Genomic DNA, 21,118 nt, shown 5'->3' with positions numbered 1-21,118 from the left:
CATTTTAGATTCTGCACTGCTCAAATGCTGCTGTAGTTCAAGTTTTTTTTAACATCGGTGAGAAGCAATTCCTTGTCACAGTCCTCCCCTTGCTTTGGTACTGTATTTGGCACTTTGGTGGCATGAAGGTCAGGAACTGCAAAAGGGAGAAAATAGACCACTGAGGTCATTGCCTTTAGAAAGAGACATCCACAGCCATGTGGATATAGCCAGAGGTGTAAATTGTCCCAAATGTTCTGGACAATTTTTTTKGGGGCGAGTGATTTTGCTGTGGAAAGGTTAGCAGTTATTTAGCCTGACAAAAAGCTTTGAGTTTCCTAAAGCTCATCGTTTAAAACTGTGTACCTACTTAATATTTGATCCTAAATCTGCTTCTTGTTAAGTCCCTTGATGATTAGATGTTCTAGGGCACTTAGAAATAGTCCTGTGTCTGGGCAGATATATATAGTCTGTCAAGACAAAAATTATTCTCTGAGGGACAGGCACTGAGTCTAGCTTTATGTTTGCAGAGCAGCTAGCACAGCAGGGCCCCTGTCTTGATTTGAGACCTCTAGGAACTACTACAAGATAAATATCAAATGATAACTCATGTCATCATGCAAGAGGACTGCAGATTTTCAAGGAACACCAGGGAGTTCTGATTTTATGACCCCAAGAGGAATAGCAAAGACTTTTCTCTCCATATAATGGACAGGGATGGTTGGGCTTTCTCGCTCAGTGACAGGCCAGCAGGCAACATGGACCTCTGCATCTGACCTGTTATCCAAATTCCCCCAGCTTCTCAGGTGCTGATTTCAGAGGAGCTGAGAGGTGGTTCTGTGGCACTCTGTAAAAGGTAGGACCTTCACACCTGTTTCTGGGATGCAAGCRGGAAGCGTCACAGCTCATGAGTTTTGCAGTAAAAGGCAATTAATTATCACCCTGATGACCTCCTTTGCTATCAGATGGCTACTCAAATGATCTTACTATTACTTATAATGAATACAGATTCTGACTCTTTTACCCAGTGATTTCAAAGAAGGCTGATGGGTGCTCAGCACGTTAGAGAGCCTCATGGTTTACAACTGTGCCACCTGACTTTAGGGAACTGTTTTTATATATGTGTATGTATTTTATTACTGCTTCTCTGCCTGCATATGATATTGGAAGTCTAGTGCTTAATGTGATCCTGTGAAAATAAGGCGTAGAGCGTAGGAATATATTCTGACTTGTGATGTGGCTGTGGATCTGGGTGATATCTTGCTCTAAAATACTTATACAAATAGGAAGGTCTTTTAATTGTGTTTTTGTTTGTTTTTTCATTTTTAAAGGAATGAACTTTCTCCCTACCCCTGGTTTAAAATGCTTGGGATGAAAGTAACTCTGGTGAGAATTATGGTCAGAGGCAGTCCTATAAAGCACTAGTTCCCAACCAGTAAGGTTCACCTTGGTGATAAAGCGTAGGACTGGGACAGCAGCTTCATGGATTTCCTCTCTCTTCTTAGTTCTTTTCTGGAGAAGAAAAGCATGGCAACAATGTCTGGAGTAGCCTCCCCTTCTCCTGCCTCCCCCATACTGCRGTGGTTCAGTGTTGCTTCACAGCTCTGCCAAGCTCTGCATGGCTTAGATGAAAAAAAAATGGTTTAATTTTTTTTTTTTTTTTTTTTTTTTTTTTTTTTTTTTTTTTTTTTTTTTTTTGTTACACCTCTTGCTTCAGATGGAAGAATCAGAAAGGAGGGGACAACAAGCAGCTGGAGCAGGGTACTCTGCCTCTTCTCAGCTGACATTTCCCGTCTATGGCAGTAAGCAAGTCAGCTTGCTGGTGCCATCCGAGGCTTTCTTCTAATGCTTTCCAGTAGACCATAGTTCCCACCACTATCCCTACAGCTCGCTTTGCCTCATTGWTTTCAGTCCCTCTAGGTGTCAGTGATTCACTCTAGTGGCCTCTGCAAGATCTTAGTTCCCCTACTCCAACTCCAGCTTCTTGTATTAGAGTGTCCCATAATAGTCTAAGGTGGAGGCAGGATGTATAAAAGAATTTGTGTTTAGTCCACATAGGAAAGGGGAAAAAACAATGGAAAACTCAGAGGGGACAGAAGGGATAAGAGAGCAGGCCAGATGTGGGGATGCAGATATCTGGTGATGGTGAAGATGCCAGAAACAATCCTTTTTTTTTTTTTTTTTTAAGATGGGATGGGTAACCAGTCAAAGGACTCATAGCGTCAATGGTATTTTGCTGGTACCTGTAACAGAAACAAGACAGAAAATATGTAACCGTGTAAAAATAAAAGAAGGAGCACAGAGTCTCCAAACTGCACAAGAATGGCAGGAGAGGTTAGTGTCAAGAGATAAACCACCCCGCCTTTGCCCCTTTCCTTCAGTGAAATCAGGTCTTCAGTGAAATCTTTCAGGTGTGATTTCATCAAGGTAAGCATCTCCAGTTGTTAGTCCAGACAGTCTTCTCTTGTTGGCATTGCCTCTGATGCTTGCAGGTCTACTGGTGTGATTTGGATGGGAAGGGTTGTGCCCTGTTGACCAGGCTATGCAGATGACTCTCCCCAGGGTCATCATCCCGTGATGGATTAAGGAAGGAGGCTTGAGCTGCAGAGCTGCTCACATCAGTAGTTGGGCAGTTAACTCGTTCTGTAAAAAGAAAGCCTCAGTGTTCTGTTGTCTGAGCAGCAGCCTCAACTCATGGCTGACTGAGGTTCTACTTGATCTTTTTCTCTTACTCACCAGACCAAGTTGTGCAGTCTAACTTCTTTGTATACTCCCTAGCCAAACTGCATTGCCTGTCACCTTTTTCTTTTTTTTTTTCTAACTCCTCCATCTGTACTTGGTAGTTTTGGTAATATCTTGGTTGGGAGGGCAGAGCTTGCCTGAGTGATACACATCCTTCCCGTGAAGGTGATCTTGGCATGCGACTCAGAGTTTGTTTGTTTGTTTTTCGGTTTTCTGTGTTCCTGAGCTGGCATGGTGGCCCCACTAAGAGCTGTCAACCCCCTCACCAGAGAGACAGTCAGAGGAACCAGCAAACAAATAACAGACGAAAGGAAATTCAAAACGTGTTCAAAGAAACATGCTACTTCAAAGGCAAGAGTAGAAGTCCCTGTGGAGCTCATTACTATAGTCAGTGGAGGGGAGGGATAAGGAAGAGCACGGAATTGGAAAACATAGTGTATCCTTCTCCTGCAACTACAGTGAACATCACAGCCAAAAAATACCCCCCATTTCTTTCCATGGGCCCACAGAACGTACTTTATTTAAGCACCTCAGTGTCCTTAGGGAAAACTGGGCAGATGTACTGGGGAAAGATGCCCATTGTCAGACACACAGATATGATTTTTTTTCTCCCTATGAAGTAAGATTTGCGAAGAAAGCCTTCCTCACTGTATTTCTTGCCACTGCCAGGTAAATACAGGTGCACTGGAAGGCTCACCAGTGGGAAATAAAGGTGGTATCTGCGGCCTGTTTGCTTCTTGGTTTCTCTGCTAGGACTGTCAGCCTTGGAAACCAGATAAGTCTGCAGTTGTAGATGATGTGAATGGGAACACTGGCATTTAGGGATTAGTTTATGAGAGCTCCCAGATGAATTCTAGATGAATCAGTAACATGGGGATTTCTGGGTTTTTTTTTCACTTTCACATTTTGTAAAACTCTACTGGTTCCCATCTTGTAACCCTTGTCACTTCAGCCAGTTCAGCCTGTATGTCTTCCATAATAGCCCATCAGAAAAGAGAACATAAGGTAAAACAGGTAACAGGTTGTCTCACAGAAATTGTGATCTTTCAGTTCTTAGAGAGGTAGACATTTTGCACAAGGCAGAGTCACCTGTATAAGGACAGTATGATGGAGGGACATGCATTTTAGATCATATGTGAAAGAGGAAGAACTTGAAGAAAGACTGTAGACGGATTTTGTGGCAGCTCTTGTAACACATTCTCTTTCTGTTTTGGTGGACTAATATTCTGTACAGAGATATTTGTGAGTAGAATAATGAAATGCTGTTACAGGATACCACAGAGTGGAGAAAGAGTGGAACACTGCATAACTGGTCTACTGGAAAGGCTATGTATGACTTGCATGGAGCAGTGAGGTGGTGATAACCAGCCTGGTGCGTTTGAGCCTGTCTTCAGGAGATAGTAGGGAGATCATGAGTGATAATGCTCATAAATGTTGAGTGTGAAACTGCTATGAGAAGTTAAGACGCTGGAAAGTGATGCTATTCATCAGTGCAGAGGGAATATAATAGAGCCAGCTCATTTTTCAAGGCTTCCAAAAGCATTTCCTTGGCTTTGATCATTTGCAGCTCATTCTCCCCATAGACAAGCGAGACCCAAAGATCTGGTAAACTATTGCAGCTGTTGTTTTAAGGCTCCATGGGGATCTAAAAAGCACATTGCAACAGCCAAAACAGCTGTTGGAATAAGGACTACATGCTCAGTCCTCAGATCCTGGCATGTCCCTGTGGAGATGGGTTTCTTCTTCAACTCCAGAAGCTGAGGGGAAGCAGCTGGGTTCTTTGCTGAATCTGCATTAACTAGGCTGGGAGAGACTCTTCTGCCAATCAGGAGATGAAAAGCTAAATAGCTGCTGGCGTTTCAGGCCAGCAAATGAATGTTCTTGCAAGGGATTAGAATGCCATGACATTGTGTGTCTGTCTGAAGCTTCCTGAAGAGCAATTTGCTATCAACACTTCTTTCATCCATAGGCCTTAGGCAGAACGGGATCCTAGGAGTGGAAGTCTATRAAGTCCAAGAAGGAATCTGTTTCTCTATGACAAACAGACAAAGAGGGAATTGTACAAATGGTTAAGACACTGCTTGAAGGGTCAATTGCGAGTACTTATCTGATTTACTATAGGTGAGCCTCAAGGTTGTATGGGACGTGGGATCTCAGTTTCAAGAAGCCTGTTTTTATCAACTGTCCGGCTTTCAAAGAAAGTGCAACAGAGAGAGCACAGACACCTGCTGCTAGGCAAAAGCGGACTGCTCAGGTGAAGAAGGCAAAGGATTTTCGTTCTAMACCATTGTGACTCCAGTGTGCCTTTTTTACAAAATTTGGAGATTTGTTTGATTATATCAGGCAAAGCATTGAGGAAGTTTTGGCCTCTTACTGCCTTTGAGAATCAAGACTTTCTTTCTCATTCTATATCTAACTCAAGAAGCAACCCTAGAAATCTGGGGAAAAGACCAGGTTGATAGTCTGATTTCACTAATTCACATGTACTCAATCCAGGCAGTAATCTCATGAAACTCTAGTTTATCTTCCAGGTCAAGACTCATAATGTTCATCACCAGGAATCAGATGTTGGGATTCATGTGAGCTTTGTGCATGCAGATAGCCTGATCCAGGAAAGCAAGTAGGCTCAGTGTTCTTTTCAGGAGAAAAAAAGTACACCATGTTCAAAAGCACAGTCTGAATTCGCCGCATAGCTTCAGTGGTAAAGAGAGGATGAGCCCAAAGCCCTCCATGGTTTGTTTAGATTTTTTTTTTCCAATAATGTTTTGTAAGGAATATCAACCTCAATTCTCAGGCCATGGGTTCCTTTGGAGTCTTTTAGCTTTGACTTTACCTTCTTTAGTTTCTACTTCACCTTCTCGGAAAAGCATAGAGTTTGCTGATGATACCAAACTGGAAGGAGTAGCTGATACCCCAGTGGGCTGTACTGCCACCCAGAAGGACCTGGATAGACTGTACAGTTGTACAGGACCTGGATAGACTGTACAGTTATTGAGTGGAGAGAAACCTCATGGAGTTCCACAAGGGCAAGTGCAAGGTCCTGCACTTGGGGAGGAATAATCCAGGATACCAGGTCAGATTAGGGGTTGACCTTCTGGAGAGCAGGCCCTCAGTGAGGGACCTGGGCGTCATGGTGAATGACAAGCTGACCATGAGGCAGCAGTGTGTCCTGGAGTCCAAAAAGGCCAATGGGATCCTGGGGTGCATCAAGAAGAGCGTCTCCAGCAACTCGAGGGAGGTGATCGTCCCCCTGTATACAGTCCTGGTAAGGCCACATCTGGAGACTGTGTCCAGTTCTGGGCTCCCCAGTACAAGAGGGATGTGGAGCTGCTGGAGAGAGTCCAGYGCAGGGCTACCAGGATGATCAGAGGCCTGGAACATCTGCCCTATGAGSAAAGGCTGAGAGAGCTGGGYCTGTTCAGCCTGGAGAAGAGRAGGCTGAGGGGGGACCTGATCAGTRTGTATAAATACCTCAAGGGAGGCAGTGAGGAGGAGGGGGCGGCCTCTTTTCAGTGGTGGACAGCGATAGGACTAGAGGAAACAGCCTCAAACTGAAGCACCAAAAGTTCCACAGGAACTTAAGGAAACACTTCTTGACAGTGAGGGTGACAGAGTCCTGGAACAGGCTGCCCAGAGAGGCCGTGGAGTCTCCTTCTTTGGAGATCTTCCAAACCCACTTGGACRCAGCCTTGTGCCACGTGCTCTAGGTGACCCTGCGTGTGCAGAGGGATTGGACTAGATCATCTCCAAAGATCCCTTCCAACCATAATGATTCTGTAGTTCTTACATTAGTGTTCTGGGATTTGCTGCCTAGTAACATGCTGTGATTTCTGCTGTAGGAGTGGATAACTGAAACTAAAAAAAAAAAAAAAAAAAAAGTGAAATATGCATTTCCAGAACTAATCCTCAAACACTTGATTTGTGCTAAAATGCATGAGGCTTTGGGGATTTGTGAACATTTTCATGAATATCCAGTGGCTGTATGAATAATAAGGACTTCACAAATAACAATAGAATCAATAGAATGAACTTACTGATCTTATTCCCAAATCTTTTATATATATATAAGAGATATGATCAGCTCCAGTTTTCCGAAAGAGTTTGACAGCAGGTCACTTTTTTTTCTGATTAAAAARGAATAAGGCATGTGGGAAAGGAAAATGAACCACATTATTTGCAAGGCTCCCACATCGATGAGTATTCTTYGACTTTTATGGATTTTCAGTAAATTTGCATAACTGCATTATCCAAGATTTCTTGCAGTTGTTTTTTCCTTCTCAAGTTGATGTGACTGAGAGGGAATGCGAATGCAACAGCTCAAAGAGAAGAACGGGGGAAATTATCATATTTAATATTGTTTATAGAGAAACTGGTACACTTTATGGAGCATCATCTGATTAACTCATTTCCAGCCCTGAGGCGTGTGTGATGGCAGGGAGGAAAAATGAGAGTTGGGCCATGATTTTTTTTTTTTCTTTTTTGACATGGGGAACTCGTGTGGCTGGCAGTGTGAGATGTAGCATTACCTAGAAGCAAACCTTTTCAGTGTTCGGTTAATTCCCACCATCTGCATTATTTCTGTTTGTATTGGAAATACAGCTCTAAAGAGAAAGACTGGGGAGTAGACCTGGGTATTTGGCRAGTAGGTTGGGGAGACTGAGAAAGACTTTCAGGGACTTCCTTCTAGTCAGCTCTTGGGTGGCTGCAGGGTTTTAGTCACTTGAGGAACTTGTTTTGGAAAAAGCTCTGCAATGACCAGGAAGGTGGGATGGAAAGAGAGAAACACCAGTGTATCCCAGTAATGCTGCCAGCCTCAGCGACAGGTTGTGGTGGAGCCTTCCCAGCCACCARTTTGATGGGGTTGAGGGGGCGAGTACAGTGAATGCTGGAGGGAACTCTGTCTGCTGTAACACGCTCATGTTTGTGTTTTATTTATTTATTTATTTTTTTCTCTTCTAGGTAAGTGCACAAAGTGTTTGCGAATGGCTGTGAGGAATCCTAGCTGATGCTGGGCTGTGATCTCTCTGGCCTTTCCACAAAGGAGGAAAAAGCATCACTCTGAAATGGTAACATCCTTTCTGTGCAACAAACRTGTTGGCAGTTATTTAGGAGTTTCCCTGTACTTCCATCTCTGGACCCACTACGTACATTTTGCAATACCTCACATCCAGGCAGAAATGTCAACATTATGTGCTACAGCCTGGGGCTGTTGTCCCCTGTCCCAGGTGACAAAGGCCTCCTGATGTCCTAATGTAGCTAGCATGCCATGTCCTCAATCCTGTTGTCTGCCACCACCTCCAGTTTCTGATGTGTTTTGGCTTGTGCTGGGGGAATCTGAAAACAGCTTAAGTATCAGCCTAAAATATTGTGACCTTTCTTGCCCTTTTTTAAAAGACTGGTTTGAGGCATTCTTGGGTATTTGAGCACTGCAGAAATCTATGCAGATTATGTTTCCTAGCTTACCACATCAAGTGTGGGGAGATCCCTGGGCAAGGCCTTGTAAATTCCTCTGACTGACTTCTGCTTCACCCAGGGGGGATTGTTTGGAGAATGTAGTGACAACTGAGCAAAAGAAAATGCACAGCAATACTCGAGGCAAAGTTCCCTGGCAGTGAGATGCATTGGGCCTCTCAGGGGAAGTGCTGGGAGCTCTGTGGCTTGAGACATGCAGAAATCGCAGGGGACAGCCCTGTGCTGGCAAACAGAGGTGTTGGTGGTGATGGCAGGTTCTGCTCCCCACTGACAGCTTTTATTTATTATTATTATTTACTCTGTTATTAGCTTCAGATGATTGACCTCACCTTTAGTGCAATCTTGCTATATATACTGTATAGTCCATAGTAAGCACAGAGCTAAGTGCTCTCAGCTTTTGTGCTGATGTGGTGCTTGCTTGCTTCCCAATGGAACAAGGTGATATAAGCACATACGTTAAATATATTTATGACAAACTTCCCATCTATTACTTTTATTTAGAGCACTTTGGAGGTAGAACCTATTCTGCTGGAAAACAAACATCTTTCTAAAGGCGGACAGCAAATCTAAAAGTAGATTTGCATTCTCTTTTTTTTTTCTTTCTTTCTTTTTTATACAAAGGCAGCTACAAAGCTGCTAGGAAGAAAGAGAGTTCAACCCTTTTCTTTTATACAATCAGCATAATAGATCTTGCCTCACCTCTGCTGGAGGAGCTCGYGCTCCCTCTCTCCCTTTTCTGTCTCTTTTATGAACCCTAGAGCAGAAGCAGCACAGTAAACTGAAAACATCAGCAATGCCCATTCTTCATTATCCAGAGCTGAGCTGGGAGACAGTTTGGATCTACTCCATCACAGGCATAAGGCCTTAAGGTCAGCCAAGCATTCATATTTGGCATTCAAGCAGGTGTCTGTCATTAAGCACTTTTGTTCATTTTTGTGTCTAGAAAAGCCCCTCTTTCTGCAAAGAGAGGGAAGTGAAGATGAGTGTGTTCATAGGGCAGAGGAAGTCCTGTTGGGAGGGAAAAGGAACTATCATTAGATCTCTGCGTGCTAAGAACAGTGCCAATGCRTGTACCTGTGCACTTCACCTGAGAGCTGCAGGGCTGTGGTGAATGCCAAGCCCTCGTATGTGGTTTAGGGGAGCGTGTCGCTGCAGTGCTCCACGAAAAGAAAAGGATGACTTCCACTAGAGAATAATGTCAAATAACCTAAGCGACTGTGTCTCGAGTTTGAATGCCTCCCTCCTTGACAAGCCTGCTCCTGCTTCTCCTGACTTACTGTAGTGAGTATTTTTGTCTCTCTGCTTCTTAATCTTCGCTGGTGTCCAGCATTTCATTGGGATCATTGGCTTTTGTAGTTGTCCCACCTGCATAGGCAGGTTGCAGCTGGGCTTATGTGACAGAATTTGCTGTTGCTTTTCAGGTAGGCCMCCTTAGTTTATCATTTTAAGCTCTCAACAAATAAAATCTTCAGCCAGTGAGAAGATAGCTGCAGTGTCCAGCATGGGTACTATGTCTCTCTATCAACATACTATGAAACTGAAAGCTAGTACATGCATTCAGGAAGAAGAAAAGCTTTTCAGGTAAATTATGCCTTCTCATAGAGGTAGTTAAGCCTCATTACATGGAATCCTATTAGAGACATTCTTTTACGGTCATCTTTCATCTCCTCTTTAGCTACATTAACAGCAATTTAAAAAAGAATAATGCCAGAAAAACTCTGCTACTAGAAAATCATTAGAATACCTCGAGCACCTACTCACTGGTATTCAGTTTTTTTCCCTTTTTATTTTATACTTCTCATCCAGCCTTTCGCTATTTCTGTGGTGGTCTGTGTGAACTGAGTTTGTGCCTTGGTGTGTTGCTTCTGAATCCAGTTCCCCAAAGACTATAATCACCAGGTCGTGTGGGAATCCCAGGGCTTTGCCTGCAGCAAACCTTTTATCCCAGTGTGCAACCATCAGGAAGGTAGTTGGCAAACTAGTTTGTATCCATGTGTGATATAGTCAGCTGACRTCATCTCTGGTAGTGACTTTTTGGAGCAAATTGGGCAGACATATGGTGTTCGTGTGTCCTCTTTTGCCATGTTCCCCCCTCCCTTTTCACATTTCAGTGCTGTCCCAGACTGCACATCTTTGGGCTCTCCAGGCTTTTGCTGTGGCTGTGAAAGAGACCTGCCAGAAGATACTGAAACGATCATTAGGTACCCTAGTGGATGGTGACGCTTCTATCTAATGATGCTGTACCCTGGCAGCAAAACAGATGTGAGGCAGGGCTGTGAAAAGGCTGCGCTATGGACAGTTCTTAATTGCCATACTGAAAGACCAGATAAGAAAGTTATAAAGTGGCTTGGAAAAGAAAAAAAATAATGTGCATATTTATAAACCATAGTAAGAGCCTAAGGCTGCAGCAATGTTTAAAAATGTTTCCGAATTTGGTTACAGAAAGAATGAGAGCATGCAGGCTATTGAGCCTCCCCTCTTCTTTTATTTACTTTCCATTTTATCCACCAATTCATTTACTTCTGTCTTTCTTCTCTGGCATTTTTCTTTGCTTTCACATTCTGTTCTTTCTCTGATCTTCTGTCTAGAATGCTAAGTGATTCCTCTATGCCCTGCATACTTTTGTAGGTTTGCAATTTTTCTTAATTTATAATAAAGCTGGTGCCTGATTGTCTTTGAAAGTGGATTCTAGCTGGGTTATTTATCAGCTATGTAGATTGCATTTCCTTAATCTAGTTAGCTATTTGGTATATAAAGATATATTGCATGCAGTGAGTGGATAATGCAGTTATAAACTAWGCTGCATAGGATTTTCATTTCTTGTCTGCTGTTCTGGGAACCGATGTGAAAAATTCCATCCTGATCCAGTGGCTTTGGCTGTATCCTCTTGAGGGGGCCAGGTACTCCTCTCCCTATGCGACTTTCAGTTTCTTAGAGCTTGATAGATCAGTTCCATTGAATCTACTGCTTCATGGATTTGCTCGCACAGGTCCTTGTGAAGGAGCTGAGCTGAGCGTAATGCTCCTGAGCACTGAGGGCTGCTTGTGTTGACTGGGAACTCCCAAATGCYTGTAGCGAAACATCTTGTGCCCTCTGCCCATTTTTTCCTAAATTGCAGCATTGGGGCCTTCTGTAACATCTCTGAGCTAAATTTTGTTTGGCGCTTGCAATCAAATCAGGCCGTTAGCATATGCCAATTTTCACAAATCTGACTTATTTTGCTGAGAGTTTAATCCACTGATTTACTAAGCCCTCAGATCTTGAGAGGAATTCAGAAAGAAACAAGAAAATCCTTCATGTTCCTTTCTACGTAAACAAGCCATTCCGTTCAGTGCTGTCAGTATTACCAATATAATGGGCTCACTGTGGGTCAAAAGGGATCTAGCCTGTGGCACGGTGTCCAAGCTCTAACGGGCCCCTAGAGATCATAATGTTTTGAAATGCTAGCAAGTCTCATCTGACGATGACATGCCATCCTTAAAGTGGCTGTCTGCAACGGTCTATGTCATTTGATGGAAATGAAATATCCAGTGAGTGGCTCTGTCTCGGTGCTGTCCTTTCATCTGGTGAGGAAACAACTGTTGTAGTCCCTGAACGTGCTATTCAAGTAAAGGAAAAGGGGAAGCAGAGGACAAGAGGACATTTGATAATAAAAAATAAGAAGATACATCGAGGAGGGGGAGGATCATTCCCRTCTCCTGGGCATGGGTCCAGCTGAACGTGCATAGGTGGAGCAGAATGCAAATGTGCCCGTGCGGGCAGAGCAGTGATCCTAATCTGTGCTGATTCGGAGGAGGTGTGCAGCAGCAGTTACACATGGGACATCTGCTCGCTGCGAGCTGACTTTCATCTTGGAGCCGGACTTGTGCGTTGGAATGAGTTGTGCGAGGTCTTGGTCTCTTTCAGGGCAAGCAGCTTCCATGTGCAAAGGCGAATCAGGTGGAGGGCCAGCTTTGCAAGAGGTCCTCTTGGCCAAGTGGGTTTTATCAAGACTCAGGTGGTGCTAAACAGGGAAACTATGAAAAATTGTAAGGAATTTCTAGAGCAGACCTAGAAGTGGAGAGTGTAAGTCACTGGGAAGAGGCAGGATTCGCTTGTGTGAGTTGGAAGGCTAAGTTCATCTCAGGAAGTTATTTTGTGCAGTCCTGTATCCCCTGGAAGCCTTTGGCATGTCTCTTTATGACAGGTTCTGGGCCAGAAGGAGATGGTATCTCTTTCTATTCTAAGAGACCTATTCTAAGAAAGCCCTTCTGCTCAGTCATCTTATGTCTCCAGATATGCACAGTGCTTTATGTTCACAGATATGATGTATGCCTCAGTTCAGTGTTTGGAGGGAAACACAGACTTCCAAGAATATTTCTGGGAAACCTGTGAATTTTCCAACACTCCTGTGACCTATAGAAGTATAAATACAGACTGTAGCATGTGCTGCCCACACTGTATTTACATGAATGAGGTTTAGGCTGAATGGAAATACTGCCTCTCCATTCATAAATCCATCTCCTCTCTTTCCTACTCATGTAGTGCAGGATGTCAATCCTGGCCATCTCTTTGAGCCCCAGCCATCCCTACCTCCATTTTGCAGACAAAACCAGCTATGGTCCCAATCTGTACGCAGAGGTTAGGCCATGGGAAGTACTCGCTTTTCTCTGACCCGAGCCCCTAGAAATCTTTGTGCCCACCGCAATGCCACCAGCRAGAATGTGCATCAAGGTCGTTGTGTGCTTGCCTTGTCCTCCAGGGAGATCCACATGCCAGCAGWGTTAATTACACTAACAGCCACAGAAATTATATTGGCCCACCACTGGCCTAGTGAGATGAATATCTCCATTTCTTAGTCACAGGGRGACGTTAATGGTATTTTTATTAACTGGTGACCTGTTGACTGCTATTAGAATATAGATTGTATGCATAAACCAGGTCAGGGTACTGAAGATATGATTATAGAGCAATTATTGTGTCAGCCAGTATGGCTTCTAATCAGAGCTGGCAAAGAGTCTTTGGAAGCCGAAAACTCTTATTTTGGAGTCCAGCAAGAACTAACAGCTTTGCATCAAAGTCTGTATTGTGGCTTTACATCTTCCTGGAATTAAATGTCTGATTTTCTGTGATTAGGATGGACAGTTAAAGCAGAAATAAAAGGCTTAAGAAGGACAATTTTTAGTGGAACATAACTGATTAGGGCAGTTCAAAGTTTGGAAACTTTTTTATTATTATTCCGTTTTATTTCCTTTTTATTATATGAATTATGTTTAGTTTACTGATCTGCTTCGGGATGCTAATCCTGCTGTTGCCCTTTAAAATGAACTGCAAGGTCATATGGCTGAGTGTGTGGGATGTCAATAAAAACTATTACGCTAATACATGCGTTTCATTTGATGAGGGCCCTAGCTACAGGACCAAATTTAGAATTGCTCCACCTTTGTCAGACCTATTGAAGAAAAGGAGAATGATAAAAAGCAGGAGCTGGTGTGCTAGATATAGAATCCACGACTGCCTATCTCGAGTATAGATATTTGTTTGGATGGCAAACTGAATAACCTGGTCCCCCCAAGATAGTTTTGTTCCTCCAGTAGTCCCACTATTCCCCGTGAAACAACAGGGAGAGACCAAGGGGATGCTTAGCATGAATGGGAGCCATTAGGCACATGTGCCTAGACAAATAATTGCAAATGTATATATATTCTCTTTGTTCATATCCCAGATATGAGTGCTGTTGTGTGCACTAGTGCACTTGCCAAATTCACTTTAAATTGTGTTTTTTTCTTCTGTGGTATTGGGTTTACCTAACGGTACTACATGTTCATTCATCCATCAGATTTTGGATCATCAAATGGCAGTTGCCATTTTCTTCAATATGGTTAATAATGGCGTGAGAATTCTTGAAAATTCATCTTTTTTTTTTTTTTTAAGTTTGTTCTTATTCTGTCTCCTTTTTAACTTGTGACTGGAAAGAACATATGCTGAGGGGGAAGGAGGAGAGTGGAGGGAACAGCAAGATATTAGTTTGCCTCTTGAGCCAAACTTCTTGTGAGAGGAAAGTGAAAAATGTCCTTTCCCAGCCAATGTATGCTTTAATCTACCATGCAGTAGTGGCAAGTCTTGTCATATTTACGTTTTTGCCTTAAAGCTTAGTTTCTGTGGTGTTTTCATGAGAATGCTGACTTTTATTTAAAAAAAAAAAAAAAAAGAGTAATTCTTGTCACTGTTGTTGGGGAGAAGAGGTTGGTGATCTGAAACATAAAACATCAGGACTCAAAATGCCACTGAAAGACTGATGTTTATTATTCTTTCAGGAGTTAGGGATTTTAAGCCAATGTCATGATTCTTTGGGGTTTGACTTATTACATTTGAATACTGAAAAGTGCTACTAAGGCAAATGTTCTATCTTAAACACTTTTTCTCTGACAAACTTCCCATCCCAACAGCCTGGCATCTATTTAATACTCCGTGTGTCAGAAATTCCCATTTCAGAGATGACTCTGTCTCCATCAAAGCTGCAGCCGTACTTCATAATTTCACTTATTAACAGCCTACTGAGATAATTGGGTCTGCCCAGCTCATTAAAAATAAAATATTGATGTTTTCTTAGGGTGGATGTAATTATCTTGCCCCCACAGGGAGCAGGCAGCTTAAAGGAGGGAAGGTGTGGTACAGTGTGCAGCCTGCTATGCACCTGCACGCTGCTCTGCTGCGAAGGAAATTAGGGGCTCCTACTGCAGTTAAAACCCATGAAGAAGGGAATGGTGATATTTCCTTTCAAGCAAATTACTCTTAAAAAAGAATAATAATCCTGGGTTCAACAGGAAAAGTGACCCATTGTTCCTCTTCATTTTTAAATTAGCACACATAGAGCAGTTGCTGGCGTTTGATTCCAGGGAGAGATGTCTCCTCCATCTCTCTACCATGAGGAGCAGCAGTAGTGCAAGCTTCGCATTACTGCTGCATCAGAGCTACTTAGATGATGTTGTTGGAGACAGTTATGCAAGGAAATGTTACTACTCCACCTACAGTTCCAGACTTCTTTTTCTATTTGGTTGGGGKTTTTTGTTTGTTTGTTTGTTTTTTCCAGGAATCCTTTAGGTGCCCTGTATTTTTGTTGGCTAGGCATTAAGTGGGCACTATCAAATCCATCTTGTACAAGCCATGAGACATGTTATTAGACAGAATCTGGCTACCACTGAAACACAGGTGGACTAGAAGTGTCCAGGTCTATTTGTTCTTGACCCCACCACCCGATTTACCCAAGCTGCCTTTGCCTGACTGTGAGATGTACCAGTGGTGCCACCTTGGCAGTGGGCTTGTAGTTCCTATYGGGATGACTGAATGTCTGGAGTACCATAGAGTACTTTTCACTCGCCATCCTGGGTTTTTTTTTTGTTTGTTTTTATAAATGAGTGGTAGAACATAGGTGCATGAGAAATACCAGAAAGCGTTTAAGTAACCTAAATGTTTCTGTCTTGCCCTGTCCTAAGAAGACCTCAGGTCAAACTGAAGGAAAGAGTAGCGAAGGCTCCTAAGCTGTTTGATTGCAAATGAAAACACATCTTGTCACTGCTGTCTTTGACTAAAGAAAATACAGCCCCGAACACTGCATGCTGTCCAAATTGACCTTTTTGCCTTTTGCATGKTTTTCAACAACCAAGCATTGGCCTCAGTCCAAACTTTCTCCTTCATAGTGCCCCTGACTGTGGTTTTCTGTTCAAAATCCTGACTGTGGCTTTCTGTATCTCCTGCTGCTCTGCCCCGTGCTGTGTCCCAGTGGTTCGTCTCTCTTGGCTGGGCTTGACTGAACACCTCACTGCTCCCATCGCATTTCCMCTGAGAGCTTTCACATTGGATGGTGCGAGAGGAAAGAAACTCTTTGCAGTTCTTAGCCTGGAGGCCATGATCTGGTTATAGGATTGCATCAGTTTGTTTCATTTCAGAGCAGAGCTAGCAGCAGCTTAAAAGATGAGGAAAATCCTGATGAGCTTTCTCTTCTCCATTAGCAGCATGCAAAGGGATTTTTCCATTTCTGAGAAAGGCTCCTATGCTGCTGCGACACAAATGATGTATACAGCTCCACAAAATGGCTGGAGGCAGCATTATAATTTCACAGCTTTCTTTTTACCGTCCGCTCAAGTCTACTGTGTGGAGGTCAGTGAGAGAGGCCTCTTGAGCAAGAATTAGGGAAAACAGTAAAAAATCTGCAGGGTTTATTCTGCTTTATGAACGTGATGTTTCAGGCTTGGCCAAATGTGGGGTGCCTTCCCTGGCAGGAGGAACCACTTCTGACATGCCAGTAGAAAAAGTTAGCTGGTGGTTTTTACAGGCCACCTCCCGCTTAGGCAGACAATGAAATAAATGATTACATTAAAAAAAAAGAAAAAATCCAAGTTGTGGCTGTAACTGTCTCACTAGGAATGACTGGGCCCTGAGCCCTTTGGTGTGTTTGGCCCCTATTTGGATAATGGGAGCTGAGCAGTGTAGAAAAATCTGTCCCTAATTATTGGCGCAGAGCCCTTGAAAATCTGGCCCTGAGCTCTTCTAAAATAAAACTCTGGCCTCATGGGCACGACAGTGCTAGAAGCTGTGCCTGGCATAAAGTGCCTCTCATCCTTTTCAGTGATTTTGTTCTCCTGTGAAGTTTCTAATTTATTTTAATTGCTTGAAAACTTTTTAAATGAATCCATTTAATGGCAAGGATTTTGACTTATAGACCGAAGCTTCAGTGCACTCCGCGTTAAATGGCGTGCATTTTGTTATGCCCAAGTTCTGTTGCTGCGCCTGCCCTTTGTGCTGCCTTTTCATTTGCCAGTTTGGGGGGTAGCTGAATTTCTAGGGCTCCCATCTGTCATATTTTAGTGTTTCTTCAGCACTTTTTCTCCTCTTAGGAAGCCATTCAGCATGTCCAAATGCTGCTGTACGCCTGCATGGACAATGCCCGCTATCTTTGGAGGCGTCTGTTCTGATGCACAAAGGGAAGCATTGCAGTACATCTGAGTAGGGACTGAGCACAAAGATGTCCCTTTGAGGCACTGGCTTATAAAGAGATGAACGCTCTCCCTCTCTCAAAGCCCGGCTCTTCATGGAGGAGTCTGTGTGGGTACCACAATAGAGCCCAGGTCCTCCCATGAYAGAAAATTTGCAAAGAGCAGCGCCATGTAAATTTGGAACAGAGTTTTGCTGCATTGAAATTCATGTCCTCGATATCCTATTGGTTAGAGGTAAAAGACTGAATTCAGTCAGGTCTTGTTGATTGAGGCCTCCTCTCCTGGTTTTCTAATGGGTACCATTTTGATGACATTTCACTTAGTTCTGTGTTAACTGTGGCAATGTTCTCCGCTGCTGTTCACAGCTAGTGAGCAGCAGAAAGAGCTCTTTGAAATCACTTCTGCCGGAAAGTTGGGAAGGGAAATGAGGTCAAAGAGGAAAAAAAAAAAAAAAAAAAAAGTAAAAATGCAATGAAGTAAGTTAGGACTGGACCAGGAGATCTATCTTACAACTGTAATCTTGGAGAAAACACCGAGATCTCTCTTGTAACTGCAGAAGGAAAGGATTTTGCCTCTGTTTCATTAAAAAGATCATGTCCAGGGACACCCTACCACCACAAAGGCAAAAGGGGTGAAGGATGTGGCTGGGATAAGACCAGCAGAGGTTTTAAAGGTCCCTTGGCAAGTCGTGGAGTCTCTCTGTGCCTCAGTTTTCATTTGTAATATCGTTATCATAAAATGTCTCTATCCCACAAAGCTACCRTGAATAATTTTTGCAGCATTCTTTCCACTTATCTTTGTATAAGCAATCTCATTGCATTTATAAAATTACAGGGGTGATCTAGTTAGAAGGCAGCATTCAAGAGGACTGTCAGCTTTGTGCAAAGGATAATGTGATTTAGTTAATTATTAGGGCAGCAGGATTGCTTTAATATAGATAGGAATATTGAGATCTGTGCCTAGAACTGTTTTAGCAGGAGAAGCGACACAGATTGCATGATGAGTGCCACCTCTTATTTATTGGCCTGGCCAAATGAGAGTCTAGTGTTAAATTTTTGCTGTTGTAGAAGCAGGAGAGGTGAATTTCTAGCTCCAGTGGAGTTCATCGCTGTGTTTTTCTGTTTCAGCAAAACTGAAATTTCACCCCCAAAGTGGCTGCAAAAGATCCTTTGAGTTAYATTTGCCGGTTGTTTACCTTACTCTCATACAGTTCTCGACCACCCCTGGAAGGTGTTTTTGGTGCATGTTTGGGTCTTAGTGGAGCTTCTCTCCCATTTTGCACAACCGTTGGCGGCAAAAGCAGCTGCAGAGAAGAGGCTCAGTAGGGACCCAACTAACAGGGACACGTTGAATGCAGGCAGGGCTGCACAGAGACAGTGGGGAGGACTGCAGGTGGAAGAGAAGTGTGTACCCCTAAGTCACGAGCACTGTGTGATCACTGGAGATAGGTCTGGAGAGGAAGAGGGGCAGTTTTGCTGTTTCTTTCCCAGTGCCTGCATCTACTCACTCTCATCCATGCTGAATTTCAAATGTGTTCAGCTCTGCTCCCCTTCCCCTTTGAATAGCAAGAAGTCATGAGCAGCATACAGTCTGGAAATGTGTCTGTGCCTCTATTCCTGGAAGCTTTCCTAGGAAAAAGAGGTCTTTTGTGGTGCTTCTAAGTGGAATTCAAGCAAATAGGTTATTAGTAGCCTAACAGACAATCCTCTCATTCTAATGCATCTATCTATCTATCTATCTATCTATCTATCTATCTATCTATCTATCTATTTAAAAAGTGTTCCCTTTCCCCCTGGCCATTTAAAATACAAATCAGTAATTAAGAGTGTCTGAAGAAGCTCCAGGTGGATTAGGGCCATCTCCCAGCTGGCATTTCCACTCCTCTGAGAGTCTCTGCTTGTCTGCCTCTTCAACTAGGAAACCTTGATTCCAGTGGTCATCTGATTAAACAGCAGAGCATCAGTGAGGGCTAAATGTCTCTTCTTCTGGGCCAGACTGCAGTGACAGCGAGGGCAGAAGAATAAAGTGACAAAAGGAGAGCAAGTCTTTCGGTGCAAAACACGTCACTTGGTGTTACGTAGAGGGCTGGAAAAATGAATTTTTKTGTGTGTGTGTGTGTGATTGGGCAGTGTTGCCCATGAGCTGCTTGCAGTGTCCTAATAGCCCAGATCATGATTGAAAGTAGAAAAAGGTCTGATTTGTTTATTATGCACTGCTGTGTGTGCATGAGAGGCTGTGCAAATAGGGGCTCTTAACTCCGGGGTCGGACTCAGGTGTGGAAGCGTGACCCGGTGTGTCTTGCTCTTTGGTTCAGCTTCCTCTGCAAAGCGTTTTCATGCTRCATGACTACCTTGACAGAGCTCCAGGCAGTGCTAGCCTCCAAAATATTATTTCTAATATTGCCAATTTGGGGTGCTTTTGGTCAGCAAGGGTGTTGCGGTTGCTGTATTTCTTACAGGCACAGCTCTTGGTGATATTCTGGTATGTGAAAATCCAAGCTGGAGAGCAGGAGACATTTCTCAAGCCACGTGTTGAATCCTATGTGCTGATGGGCAGCGGTTTCAGAATTTGCCAAGCGGTCCTCAGTCAGTTTACTGGGCAAATGCTATTGCTGTGCAATTCTCTCCCACGTTTGCCTTTTAATTTTTGCATCTGAATTATGAAATGGCAACTCTAGTAGCTGCTGCCGGCAGCAAGGAGCATTAATATTGATGTCAGAAGGCCCTGCAGCTTAGCAGCAGGGTGATTTAACGGTGAGAATTATCAGGGACAATATCGGAGTAAATAAATTCAAGGTCTAACTTATTTTTTCCTTCATCTAGTTCCTCTTTTTTTTTTTTTGGTCAAAGCAGAATTAATAAAATAATTTAAAAGGGAGGAGAAGGGGAAAAAAAAAAAAAAACAGTGAATTGACAGATTTTTCTCGAGGCTGCTGAGTGGATTAGTTTGTAACAGTTCCTTCCTTGCCGGCTTCTCGCTATTCTTCCTGCCACCTGTCAAGAGAGAGGAAATGCAGCAAAGCCCCGGGTGAATAGAGCCGTGCTGTCCGCGTGGCAGCGAGCCACGAGCCGCCCGGGCACGGCGGGGGAAAGAGGCGGGATGCCTGAGAGGCTTCGGAGATGTGCTCTCAAGCCCGTGACAGAGGTGGGAAAAGAACGACCCGAGCCTGCCAGCTGAGTCTTTGTCAAAAAGCGGAACGAGTCGGGATGAACCTGGGCTTTACTCCCGTGTCAGAAGCTTCCAGGGCTCCTGTTGTTAGCTCTTCCTGGAAATATGCCAAGGCTGGTCTTCGAAATTCGCAGGTGGGACAGGGGGGATGGTGATGCTGCCCTCATGCTTTCCTGGGAGGCAGAGCAAGGTTGTGCCTCGCTGTCCCCGCTCGGCACTGTCCCCTCCCCGAGCTGCTCTTGTGGCTTCCCGCAGACCTCAGCAAATGGGTTGGAAAGGGCGATTCACAAGAGATGTGAATATACATATATATATATATAAAAATATATATATATATATATACACATACACACACACACTCTTCCCACAGCGCTGTCCAGCTTGACATATATAACGGTTGCAATTTTGGGGGTCTGCACCTTGTTTTTTTTTTTGCCTTCTGGAAAAGTGGTACTCAGTTCTCTGAATCTTCACATTTTGTGCCCTCCGCAGTTAGGATGTTTCTGTCTAAGATGTTGCTTTTGATGGGATTTTTTTTTTTTCCGCTTACCCATCTTAGTTTCTCCTGACCCCAATTCTGTTTTTATAATGAGGCCATGCTAATTCGTGCTGAGAGCTTATGAGTTTTCCTTAAGCACAGGGAGAGGTCACTGAGAAATGGCGAGGGGCTCGTGTTTCTTCCCATGGCTGCTGCTCAGAAGGTCTGATCAATTTATTTCCCCATCACCATCAAACCATTTCCCKGCTAAATTAACAGCGGGGCCTTGCGCGGGCGCTGTACG

The sequence above is a fragment of the Nothoprocta perdicaria genome, unplaced genomic scaffold, assembly GCF_003342845.1.
Source record: "Nothoprocta perdicaria isolate Ctin4 unplaced genomic scaffold, notPer1 scaffold_292, whole genome shotgun sequence".
NCBI lineage: Eukaryota > Metazoa > Chordata > Aves > Tinamiformes > Tinamidae > Nothoprocta > Nothoprocta perdicaria.
This window is presented reverse-complemented; position numbering follows the sequence as displayed.